Genomic DNA, 9,820 nt, shown 5'->3' with positions numbered 1-9,820 from the left:
CCCCGCCTTCCCCGCTCCGCAGCCCCGCTTAACCCCGGGAGCCGGCCCGCGTCCCGGCTTGCTTTGAATAATTGCCTGCCTCCCGCGAAACGCCCGTGGGGAAAATATTTATTAAATGGAAACAATTGTCCCGGCTCCCGGGGGGAACCGCGTTTGTTCCGGGCTTATTGGTTTTTAGCACCTGCTTTGGTTAACAAACCTGCTCCGAAAAGACCCCCCCGGGCCGCCCCCTGCCCCCGCCCGCCCGCGTCCGACAGCGACCGGGGAGAGAAACGAGATGTCGGGGGGGGGGCTCCTGGGACGGGCGGGGGGCGGCCGGCCTGGCCCCTCCGGGGTGCCCCCGCACCTCTCCGCCCAAAACTTCGCCTCCTGCCCGAGGGGAGCCGCCGCCGCGGGCCGCTCCATGCCGGGCCACCGTTCCTGGGGGGCTCTCAGCTCCCCCCCGTCCTCCGAATAATATTAATAATAATAATAGAATAAACCACCTTCGCCCTTATTTCCTCCTTCTTCGCAATAAATGACTTTCATTTCCCGGCAGAGCTCTGTGCCTGCGGAGCCGGGGAGAAGGAAGAGGAAGATGAGGAGGAGGAGGAAGAAGAAAGGGACCAAGGATGTGGAGTCCGCTCACCTAGACGGGGCCGGCAGTGCCCGAGGCTTTGGCTCTGCTGCCGCCGGCTCCATCCCAGAGGCTTTTTTCGTTGCGCCCAGAAATGCGCCGCCAATTTCCCAGCCCGCTCCGGGACCCCCTTGCCCAAGCGCCCTCCCCGGGCGGGACCTCCCCGGGCGGGATCCTCCTGCTACGGCACCGCATCTTCCTCAGGGAAACTTGCCCCCATCCCGCGGTGGAATCCCCCGAGCTTCTCCCCACCCCCAGCAGCCGCTGATGTTCACATGGCACCCGCAAACAAGAAGAGGTGGGTGCGGGCTGCCCCTTCCCGTAGCTGTCCCCCCGGGCTCGCCTGAGACCTGGCCCGTTTCTCGGGGACCTCGGTGCCACGCGTGGAACGCTCGCCACGGGCCGGGACTGGCGTGCCTGGGCGCTGCTTGGCCCGACAGGCACCCTCCGGCTTGGCCGTGGCCGTGGTAGGGTGACACGCGTGGAAAGTTCTTTTTTACCCCACTTTTTCCGTGGAAACAGCGCTGTGGGCAGCCCCAGCTGCCGGCGCGCTGCCCCGCGGAGCTGCCGCGCTCAACATCCGCGGGGAAAGCCGCCTGGAGCCGCTGTCCCTCTCCTCGGCACCGTCTGCTTTCCCCTCCGACGCTTAAAATACAAAACTCCCTTTCCTTTTATTGTTTCTTTTCAAATTCTTCGAAAGAGGGGGAGAAATTGTATCACTCGTCATCCCTCGGCAGGATTAAACGAGAGGAGCCAGGCGTCGTTCTCAAAAATCCGGGTAGCAAATCGTTCGGGAAGGAGCGGCGGCTCGCAGGCTCTGCCTGCTCCCGAAAAGTCTTTCCAATCAGTTAATGTTGCCTCGCAATATTAATGATAAAAAATCGGCAGCCCGGCTTTCATTGGCTGCTGCCTCGCCGTGCTGCAGCACACACGCTACATCAGCTCGGGGCATTTCGGGCTCCGCTTTGCTCATTTACATCCCATAAATGCCCCGCTTCAAAAAAAAAAAAAAAAAAAAAAAAATAAAAAGGAAAAGAAAGATTTCCTTTGAGATTCCAACGCTTCCATCCTTAAATACTTAAATACTTCCATTTTCCCCCCTAAATCCTTTGTCCTGGAAGGGCATCTGTTGCAGCTGTACAGTCCTCGGGGTTGGATTTTATAAACTTTGTACCTTTTTTGTGGTTTGGGATTTTTTTCTTGGGGAGGGAAGCAATTTGAAGGGCGGTGACTGAAATCCATTTCTCCTCACCAGCTTGTTTAGACACCAAAACTAATGGTGCGATTATTATTCCTGAATGATATCATGGTAACGCAGAGAGATAAGAACGGCCTGATAGGGAAACATTAAAATTATATTCTTGGAGATCGTTCATTTGGAGTAACTTTAAATTAGATGAGATCATGTAGCCTGAGATCCAGTATCAGCATAAATAGAGCTGTATTTCTGCCTTCAGCCTCCTCCTCCTCACAGGAATCACGGTCGGGCTTGCAACTGCCAAAAGTGAGAGGTGAAGAGCACCTACAATTTGAAAATACCCCTGATCCAAACTTCATTTAGGAAATAATGGATCTTTAAATAACTTTATTTTATTTTTATTTTTTTTTTAATGCGTCAGGCACTGGGAAAGGGAGAGGATTTTTAATTGATTTTTAATTGAAGGAAGCACGTTTTGGAAAGACTTCCAGGTTTCTGGGGCTTTTCAGAGCCACTGAGGACACAGGTCCTGCTTGCTGTTCAGAGGGACCTGGTGAGATTCCCACCACCAGGAATACTTTTTCCAAATACCCAGAATTAGCTCAGTGCACAGAATCCTACCAGACATTGCCAGGGATGATTATATTCCTACTTTTCCCTCATACCTAGTTATTTTACATGCAAGTGCACACATACATTTCATTATGCATTTGCCACATATTAAAAAAGACCCTTTTAATCACATGCCATCAAATAATATTTTCTGGGAGAGATATATGGAAAATATATGCACAGAGCAGCTCATCCGGGCAGCAGCACTGATGTGTTCGCAGATACTGTGCAGAACAGACTGGATACTTACAGGTTATTCTTTTTGCATTTTTACGGTGTTTCTTGCTCAGTTTCATCCCCCCAACCCTGAAAAAGGCATTTATTCAACTCCAGCTATAAAGAGTTACAGGGATCCAGCCTCCTGCACGGAGAGATTTAATGGAGCAGGTCACTGCCCTGTACATCCCTGACAGAAGAGGGGAGCAGTGATGGATGTGGCAGATTGGATCATCCCAGGAGCTGCTCGCTCACACTGCCCAACAAGAGATGCTCCCTGGGAAGGCACCACCTTCCACGGGAGAGAGGTGGAGAATAACTTGCTTCAAAACTAAAGATTCCACCTGGATTGGGACCTGGTTTATGCCCTGAGGCAGAAGTTTACAGCCCTTTCCAAACTTGAGGTTTTATCGGTGTGCGATACTACCTGATCCCATCCCTTCCTTTGGCACAGTGCTCTGTGCATTTAGCTCTCATTCCTCACAGGAGATCTGTTCACTGCTCTTTTGCAGCACCATTTATATTTGTGACTTGTTGTTAATGAGGAAGGTGATGGATATTTGTGGGGATTTCCCTCCTGGCTCTGGCTCCCTGCAGGTGATAATCCTGTGGTGTGGCCAGTCACCCTGGGGAGTCTATTGCTGTGAAACCTGTGCCCTGCTGCCTCTGTGGGCAGGTCCAGTGCTCTTCACTGGGGTGAAGGTCTTGATCAGTGAGCCAGTGCAATGTCTGACAGAAAAAATATGCCTCGAATTATACCAGCCTTCCCAGAGCATCAAATTCAGCATATTTAGGGAATTACAGAATCATAGAATGGTTTGGGCTGGAAGGGACCTTTAAAGGTCATCAAGTCTGAGCACTTTGCAGGGACACCTTCCACTAGAGCAGGCTGCTCAGAGCCCCATCCAGCTTGAATGTTTCCAGGAATGGCATGTCCACCACCTTTCTGGGCAACCTGTGCCAGGGCCTCACCACCCTCCTTGTGAAAATCTTCTTTCCTCTGTCTGTCTCACACCTCCAGTTCTGTATGTCACTGTGTGACAGTGCTGCAGTGAGCAGTGAGAGTGCAGCCAGGCCAGCAGTCATTGTGAGGACACCACGCTGTGGCAGAGAGCACCAAAAAAGCCCCCACAGAATCAGGCAGCAGCCTGGACTCCACAGAATCCCCAAAGAGTCTCTGGGTACCACCCTGCTGGAGACTCCTGAGGCAGTGCCACCTCTGTGCCACCTACCAAGGCCTTCCCTTAGCAACTTTAGCAGTCAAACAACGAGTGGCTGAACAGTTGTTCATCCTTCCCAGGGTGAGAAATGTGTGGTGGAAACCCATGGGGATTCCCTTCCCATGGTGCAGAACCCCATGTGTGAATCAGCCCACCTGCCCAGGGAAGGGTCCCTGGAGACCCCCCTGGATTTTGCTTTCCCTGCAGCAGCTGCAGGCAGGGCTGATGAGTCTCTCCAGTAAATAAGTGCATTCACTGTGGCCATGGATGTAAACCCAGGGGCTTGACATGGCATTGACTTCCCAGATATTGTATGGCCAGGGAGCTTCAGTCATTGTCAGCAGCATGAAGGGAAGGATAAAGGACCTGAGCTCAGGAGTGCAGAGCAGTCTCGTCAGGAGAGGCACTATCTCTTATTAGACCAACTGATACAGTCAGAAAAAAAACCAAAAAAAACAAAAAAACAACAAAAAAAACCCAAAAAACCCAGAAAGGTTTTCAGGCACATGAGCTCTGAAATAGAAGCAACAGCTTTCAAGAAAAGTGTCTGAACTGTTTATCTTCCTCATTCTCCCACCTCTGCTCCTGGGGAGGCTGATGGCTTCATCGCCATGATCCAGCTGTCCTCCCTGAGCTGGGATGGAGCTCTGCAGTGGGATTGCTCCCAGCCATGCATCAGGCATGGAGAAACACAAGTCCAAAGCTGGAAAAAAAGCTTGGAGGAAGGAAGGGAAGTGACCTGCTGGCTTTGGTGTATCAGGTAAGCTCTGGAGTAGCTTTTTTTTGGATGGCTGACATGAAACAGGTATGTGGTGCTCAGGCAGACATGACCAACTCTGTTCTGCAAACAGAGGATACACCTAAAATACTGTCTTGTGTTTCTAACACAGTTAAATAACATGAACAGTGGAGATCTGGCCACAGTGCAAGGAGGAAAATGCTTGTTCTAGTGATATGTATAATCTCAACAGCAGTTCAAAGGCTCAGGATTCCTGCAAATTTGTGTCTTGTCCCCAAGTAGCACATTTTGCATTTGGATATCTGAACAAGACCAATGATGTTTAAAAGCAGCCACCATCGATGTCCCTGAGGGTCTCAGTGCTGGAGCTTCAGAGCCATCTGTTGTTTTTGTGAAGTTTGCTTGAATTCATGTCCACTCCATTTATTCTGGATCTGTCAGCATCATATGCAAGGTGGAGGAGGATTTTTCTGTCCAAACTGCCCTGTTTGATACCTTTTGTGGGACCTCTGCCCCCTCAAACACAGCCAGGCCCTCAGCACAGTCGAGCTTCCCACCTAAATGAGCCAAACCATTCAAGAGCCATAAAGTTTCTCCCCTGCTCTTCTTACAGACGCTGTTGTGGCAGGAACACAAAGCTTATGAGAAGGTAGCACCTGAGACCCATCAAAGAGCTGATAAACAGCCAATTTGTCTTACTGGAAGGTCTCCAGACCTCTCCTCACTACCCACACAACTGCTCTCAGTGTCCTCAGGGTGAAGTTCCATGGGTAGATTGGGATATTTTAAGTACCGAAGGCCATTTCTTCCCTGTGACACATTCCTAGGATAATGGGAATCCTGGGAATTCCCAGGACCACCGATGGCTGACTATTATGATCCTCAAGAACTCATTGGTCATGTGGTCCAAAGTGATCTGGAAAACCTCTGGAGCAGCTGCTCCAGCAAAAGAGACTCTCCAGCAAGCAGGAGATGCTCCATGCTGTCCCCTACTCTGTGGCAGTAAGAGACAACCAGAGGTGACAGCTGCTCTTCTGCCTCAAGCCTGATTCCCTCCAGAGTCCGTGCAGAGCACATCAAACATTCCCATGCTCTTGGCAGAACCAAGCTTTGGGATGAAGTGGTGAGACCAGGTCTGAGCAGCAACTCAGTGCTGCTGTTCAGTGAAAACTCAGCTTTGCCACTGACCTCAGTGAGTGAGCCAGCTCTGGGGAAACAACAGGGCACACATCCACCCGAGCAGTCTGAAAAGGCAATGGCTTCCATCCAAACGCTGCTTTAGATGCCCAGATGCCTCTGAGATGTCTTTTGTTTCTTGCCAGATGTTTGTGGTGGCATCTTGGAGCAAAGCTTCTCCCTGGCTCACCCTCAGCCTGGGAATTGCCCTCAGAGGCCCAGCAGAACAGAGCACCTCGAGCAGGGAAGGTGTCCACACGCTGCACGTAGGCTTTGTGCAGAGGTCGTGTTTGCTCTGAGGTGTCGGCTGGGAGCCAAATGCCCTGGCAGAGATCATGATCTGGTGGGTAGCCAGTAATGGGTCCCCAGCACTAAGGGGAAGAGCCCCCAGTGTCCTCTCCAGGCCTGCAGAAGCCATTCCTCAGGGGAAGTAGCAGGGCTGTGGTCTCCAGCCATGCAATGGTCCCCAGCACCCTCCTTGGGCATGGGAGTGACCTCCTGCCCAGCAATGCTGGGAAATGAGTCTGGAGAGCCAGGAGAGAGGGAAACATCATACCAGACTCCAAAAAATGAGTCACCCAGAGGGATGGAGGCAGCAAACATTAGGAGGGAGAAATCCCAAATCCTTTGAGCTTTAGGAGATTTCCCCTGGTGGGGTTTGCAGCCTGGCTGAGATCCATCAACCCTGTTGCAGGACCGACATGAGGGCTGGCAGCAGAGCTGCACGGGCTTGGAGCTTCCACAGGAATTCCTGGTGTGTGCTGGACATGCCCTCTCCTGCCCTCTCCAGCCTGGTCCTGCTCATTCCAACACAGCATCCCTGACTCTTCTTCCCTGGCAAACAGGTCCCTCCCTCCACAGGAAACTTTGGGGGAAGTCTCAGGAACTAACTTTGGGGGATGGTACAGATTTTATGATCATGGCTTGAGGAAATTATTATATTTTTAATTAAATTTTGTGTGCTATGCACAGATACTACAGTAGTGGGCCCTTTATCAATTGTTAACACGAATACTAATGAATACTAATGCTAATCGTTTGTTTCTGGAAACAAATAAAAAGATATTCGGTGGGGAAAAAAAAAAAAAAAAACCCAAACAACAAACCTCCGTGAATTTTAACACCAAAAACAATGAAATGCATTTCAGGCCGGTGGTGGCAGAAGGTAAAACCCCAGAGTTCCAACACGGTGACACCAAACGTGAGATACTCGCATTAACGAGTCCGGCACGGCAGGGCCGGCCTCCGAAAATGACTCAAAGAACAACTCCAGCAACCTTGGCCCAAAAGTACAGCGGGCAGGAGCCACGGGAGGGCAAACGCTGCAGGGCACAGGCACGGCTCGTCCTCCGGAGTCCTGCGGGGACGGGGATGGGGATGGGGATGGGGATGGGGATGGGGATGAGATCGGCTCCGTGCCCACGGAGCGATGCGGCCGCTCCGTTCTTTATTCCTCGCGCTGATTTACAAGGCGCCCATCTCCCTCCAGCAGCTGCTTGTGCTTTACGAGGTTTGCAGATGAAAGCCAACGCGATTTCCACCCACCCAGCCCAAACGGGAAGGCGCGCTCAGTAACCCTTTCCTAACCCTGGAGCCAGGGATTCTGCGGAGAACAATTTAGCCGGCAGGAGATTCCAGGAAGGGCAATTAATGAAAGGCTTGGATGGAGCTTGTCTTGTATCTCGTTCCAAACATGGCCATAGAGGTTTGCGCTGGGGCGGGGGAGGCAAACGTTAAAGGCAGGGCCTGCTCTGGAGCACACCCAGTCTGCAGCACCTGCAAATTTCTCCCCCAGGATAAATAACTGAGGTATCTCCGTCACTCGGGGCTGTTCAAATTATTCATAGCAAATAAATTACCAGGTGTATTTAGTCTGTTGTCGTTCCCCCCCCTTTTCCTACCCGCTCATGAATCACTTGGAAATAGATTCTGATTTCTGCAAGTGTGTCTATTAGTCATGATAAGGAGCCGAGGCACGGCACAGGCTGTGGGCAAAGGCTCAATACTGGCCTAGAGTCTACATATCAGAGGTGATTCAGGTCCTGCTTCCAAGACTGACTGATGTTTTCCCCGCTTCAGTTTTAACGAGCAATGGGAGCGAGAGGAAGGACCGCAGAGATGCTCAGCACAAACCTGCTCTGGCAGGCAGGAACGCCCTGCTTCTCCTGGGAATGGGGCTGCTCCATCACAGACCATGACCCCCGTGGGATTGGTGGTCCTCTCCAATGCCGCTGTGACCCACAGGCATGCCGGTATCCACCGGTGCATCCCACATCTGAGCTTTCACTGCCGCCAGCGCTCGTGCATCTCCGAGTCTCAAGCTTGCCCACTTGCAGGATGTCCTGCACTGCCAGCCAGAACATTCCTGGGAAGAAGTTCCCGCCTGTCACAGGGTCAGCCCCAGCCCCAGGCTCTGCCCATGGGAAGCCGAGGATCGGCCCCATCTCCTCTGCTCCAGCCCTTTGCCCCCACCGGCAATTCCGGCCCCAGCAGACAGAGCGAGGCTGCCCTGCTGTAATTCCAGGGTTCCGCTGGCTACGGACGGAGGGAAAACTTGTTATGGTCAGAAAACAATTCTCACGGCCAACTTGGGCAGCCTGGAGAGGTGAGAGGATGCAGGTGGGAGGAGAGGAGGAGGAGGAGGAGGATCTGAGGCCGCCCTTCCTCTGCGGCACGTGGCGCTAAGGTTCCAGGGAAAGGGAGACGTGTCTGATTACTGGGCAAACAATAGTGAGCAGCGCTATTTAAACACATCCAATTACCGCTGTTATTCAGTGGGCAGAGGCCGACGTGAGAATGCAAACACAGGGAGAGCAGAGAGGTCTCTGCCGGGGAAAGCTGTAGGAGCCTTGTAACTCTCCCCTCTGAAAAGGGATTTAATCAGCAGCTGCTCATTGGCAGGGCAAGGAGGAAGAATGAGCGCTTTGTACACAGCGCTGACTTTTCCCACTCCCTGGGGCACGCAGATAACTCCCCTGATCACCTCCCTCCCCTGGGAAGCGCTGCTTGATGGCACAGATCGGGCAGCCAAACAGCGCCCGGGGCATAAACCCGAAAGAAACATCTTCATTTCCCTCTGCTGCTCCGGCTCTGTTGTGATCCAGAGGTTTGTGGTGACCAAGAGATGGCTCAGGCCCACCAGAGGTGCTGGGGGTGGAGGGCTCTCCAGCACCCTTCCCAGACTGTGCCACCCTCTCCCCTCCCAGCCTTTGCCGGGTTTAGTTGGGCGGTTTGGTCTTCGTGGCTCTGCCCAGGAGGAGACACCGAGTTTTTAGACCAGAGGAGCTGCGAGTGGCCAGTTTTACCAGGATCAAGGGATCTCAACATCAGCCAGCCCAGGGCCTCCTTGCCGGCTGCAGTGACATGAGGAGCCGTGTAAGGAGCCTCGCACGGCCTCGTTCTGCCGCTCTCATCCATTTCTGCAGCCACTGGAGTCCCTGAATCCCAGTGGAGCAGCTTCCAAGAGACGAGCCCCACCTCAGCCCCATCTGACCCTCGGCACGGGGCAGGTTCACTGCGGGCGAGCAGAGCGGTCCCACGTGCTCCCCAAACCGCAGAGTTTCCCCGATTTTATAGGATTAACGCTCTCACCAGAATCACAGGTGATTATTGCTCCCTTCGGTGCTTTCACATGGCTTGGAATAACGCCCCAGGGATCCATAACAATTAACCGACTTCAGCATCTCACGCTGCCGTCAGTCAGAGGCACAGGAGGAGAGAGCCTCCAAAATGAATCAAGACAGAGGGAATAAGCAGTTTAGTCCTTTTCTTTGCTGTTATTCCCCTGTTAACACCAGAGTTTCTCCCCCTGAGATGACAACAATTTCTGCTTGAGCAGAAATTCACTGTCACAAAGTGAAGATTGCACTTTTATTTCTGTGCAAGCGCTGCTCTTCAGTGACACGTCCCCAAAACTAACTCCAAAGAACAGGAGAGAAGGATCTTCCTGGGTGGCTTCTTCTGCCTTTGGGAGCATCTGAGCACGGCTCCCCTCAAGGCTGAAGGTGTGCTGAGTCCCGAGGGAAGGCAGCTGGGCTGTGCCA

Source organism: Parus major, chromosome 9 (genome assembly GCF_001522545.3).
Source record: "Parus major isolate Abel chromosome 9, Parus_major1.1, whole genome shotgun sequence".
Classification (NCBI taxonomy): domain Eukaryota; kingdom Metazoa; phylum Chordata; class Aves; order Passeriformes; family Paridae; genus Parus; species Parus major.
This window is presented reverse-complemented; position numbering follows the sequence as displayed.